Below are 3,398 nucleotides of genomic sequence, written 5' to 3' on the forward strand. Positions count from 1 at the left end.
TTTTAAATAGATGATGGGAGATGGTTAATGGCAAACATTGTAAGAGGGCTTGGACAAGATATGAAAATTATTCATCTCAATCTCTGGCATAAGAACAAAATGGGAAACATGGTCAAACCATAGCAGAGAAAGGGAAATGAACAGCTATTAAATTTAAGGAAACAGCATACAAATTAGGCAAATAAAACAACAGACCTAAAGATTGGGAACAGTTAAGATTTCGGCAAAGGGATTTAATAACAGGAGAAAGCAAAATGAGTACGGTTGCAGGGACCATTCAAACCAATAGCACTCTTTTTTTTTTGTTATTCATTCACAGGATATGGGCATTGCTGGCTCGGCCAGAATTTATTGCCCATCCGTGATTCCCCAGAGGGCTGTCCAGAGTCAACTGCATTGCTGTGGGACTGGAGTAACGTAACGTACAGGCCAGACCGGGTAAGAATGACAGTTTCTTTCTCTGAAAGATATTAATGAGCCAGATGGGTTTTTCCTGGCGGTCAACAACTGTTTCCTGATCATCATTAAACTCGTAATTCAAGATTGATAGTAAAAGCTTAGTCAAGAAGAAAATAGGGTCTCCTCACAATCGGAAACAGGTAAGTTATAATAGGACACAAAGTGATGGTAGGCCAATAAAATGTGTCTCAGGTTTTCAAAAAGGAGGACACAAATGTCCCAAAATTAAGGGGATCACATGGTCTTAATGGGAATGTGGAATTGAAAGAAATTAGTTTTAGTAGGAAAACGATATTGGGAAAACCAATGGGATTACAGGCAGATAAATCCCCAGAGACTGATAACCTTCATCTCCGAGTAGCTGAGGAAGTGGCCCGAGAAATAGCAGATGCGCTAGTGGTTATCCTCAAATTTTATAGACTCTCAGAATTCCTGTGAATTGGAGGGTTGCTAACGTAACCCCAGTATTCAAGAAGGGGAGTCAGAAAACAGGGAATGAAGGTGGGGAAAAATATTAGGGTCCACTGTAAAAGGTGGAATAACAGTACTTGGAAGATAATGATAAGATCATTCAGTCAGCAGAGCCTTTTTCTCTGCCGTAGATCTCAGACTCTGGGCATGAATTCTCTCCAAGCTGCTAACCATTCATTGGAACTATATTGCTATTCCTTCAGTGTTGCTGGGTCAAAATCCTGAAATCCCTTCCTAACAGCATTGTAGGTCCACCTACAGCTCATGGACTACAGTGGTTCACAAAGCAGATCACTACCACCTCCTCAGTGGCAAGTAGGTTCAGCCAGCAATGCACACAGGAATTTAAAAAAAATTATCAAGGTAAAGTGGGAATGTGGAATTGAAACCTAAATAGATCAGCTTTGACCTTTTTGAGGCTCGAGGGGCAGAATGGACTGCTGTGGTTCCTATTTCATATGTTCTCTTCTCCTTTTTTGAAAATGCATCATCTCAGCAGGAATAGTGTATTCCCTTGGATTTCGAAGGATGAAGATTGATTTGATTAAAATTTTCCAGATGTTAATTGAAGCTGGTCGGGGGAGGGTATAGAATGGAACTAATTCACTGGGTGGGTGCAGTTGGAGCTCAAACACCCTCCTCGCCTCCAATAATCCGACAAGACTCGAGTTTCTTTGTTCTCCAGTTTATTTGAACATAGGAATGAGGAACAAGAGTAGGCCACGCGGCGCTTCGAGCCTGCTGTGCAGCTCAATAAGATCATGGCTGATCTGATTTCAACCTCAGCTCTATGTGCCCGCATATCCCCGAACATCTTTCATCATCTTAGTCATCAAGAATCTGTCTGCTGCTGCCTTAGAAAAATGTTTAAAGATTCTGCATTCACTGCCTTTTGATGAAAGGAATTACAAAGATTCTCAACCCTCTGAGAGAAAGGAAATGTTCCTCACTGTTTCAAATGGACACACACCTTACCTTTAAACAATGACACTCTGTTCTAGATTCTCTCAAAAGAGGGACCATATTTCAAACATCCACCTGGTCAGGTGCCCTCAGGATCTCTTATGTTTCAGTCGAGTCTCCTCTTTCTTTTCTAAATTCTAGCCTTTCCTCATAAGGCAATCCACTCATTCCATGTATTAGTCAATTAAATCTTCCCTGAAATGCTTTCAACATATTAACAACTTTCTATAAGTACAGTGACCAGAACTGAACCCAGTACTCCAGATGCAAGTCTCACAAGTACAAAGGGGGACTGCTTGTGTCTAAAGGTGGTCCATGAATTCCCACTTGCTTACAGTAATGCATTTTCAGAAGCTCATTTATCATTTATCTAATTGCAGACTGACAAAGGTTATGGTCAGTTTGTATTGTTACACAGACAGCATTGTTGTGGTATTACTCAAACCGCGCACTGTCCTGGCTCTGCACAAATAATGACTGGCTCTGTAGCCAGTTCCCACAGCCTGATTTTTGTCCTGTTTTTTTCAACTTCTGTCCTTTCAAGGAGATTAATGATCCAGGTGGGGTTTTATGACAATCCAGCAGCATTCATTCCACTTTTGACTGTTTTAAGTTTATTTTCCAGGGACGTGGCAAGGGAGAATTCACAGACAGGCAGCTCAAGTCAAACATTGGATCAAGAGCTGCAGGTAACACTCAGTCCTCAGGAGCTTTGAACATGGAAGGTAAAAGCAACGTTCACAGTGAAGAGAAGCCATACACGTGGTCTGTGTGGACAAGCCTTCAGTCAATTGTCTGGCCTGTCGATACGTAAATGCAGTCAAAACAGAGTGACAACAATGACATCAAGCAGCACTTGCTTTGTAATGTCATGGTCATGGATCTCAGTTTGAGTTCAGCCAGAGCCACTCAGCTCCTGGTCTCCTTACAATCTTGGTGCAAACATGGACCAAACAGCTGAATTCCAAATGTGAGAGGGACTATCCGCTATCTTAAGGCTCCATTTGACACGGCATTGTATTAAGGAATCATAACAAAGCTAAAGTCAATGGGAACGAGAGGATGTTATTCTTCCTTAGATAGCTGGTTTTTGAAAAGATTGCATCTTCAGACCTCGGTAGATCAAAACAAGGTGAATTTAATCAAACTTGTACCACAGACATGTGGAAGAGGTCTCGAAGTCTAGCTTGGAGACACTCAACTTTTTACAGCTCAGTACAGCATATTAAGACACCTTCGTGTCAGAATGGTTGCACGTAACATTGGTATTAAATAAATTGTATGTCAGTTACTTACTACAAAGACAGGATGCTGTTCAGTTTCTGACAACGTTCTGAGTCCTCTAATTTCGACAGGACTTCCACTTCCACATTATCTTCCAAGATTCTCTCACCCCACCATCAGCTCACAGCATGCCGGCCTTTCCGAGTGAGTAATACTTAGGTGACTATCTTAAGCTATACAGATAGTTATTGTGGCTCAGGTAGTTTAACTGCATGTCCATA

At 41.5% G+C, this 3,398-nt stretch overlaps 1 long non-coding RNA gene across 1 annotated transcript; it reads left to right on the plus strand.

The window, feature by feature from the left end:
* The first annotated feature begins 68 nt into the window (after positions 1–68).
* LOC125482742 lies at positions 69–3,195 on the plus strand. The gene is made up of 2 exons (XR_007261735.1): positions 69–438; positions 2,519–3,195. It is a non-coding gene; the product is annotated as an uncharacterized LOC125482742 (long non-coding RNA).
* Positions 3,196–3,398: the final 203 nt, after the last annotated feature.

This window comes from Rhincodon typus, unplaced genomic scaffold (assembly GCF_021869965.1).
Source record: "Rhincodon typus isolate 14 unplaced genomic scaffold, sRhiTyp1.1 hic_rhity00016243, whole genome shotgun sequence".
NCBI lineage: Eukaryota > Metazoa > Chordata > Chondrichthyes > Orectolobiformes > Rhincodontidae > Rhincodon > Rhincodon typus.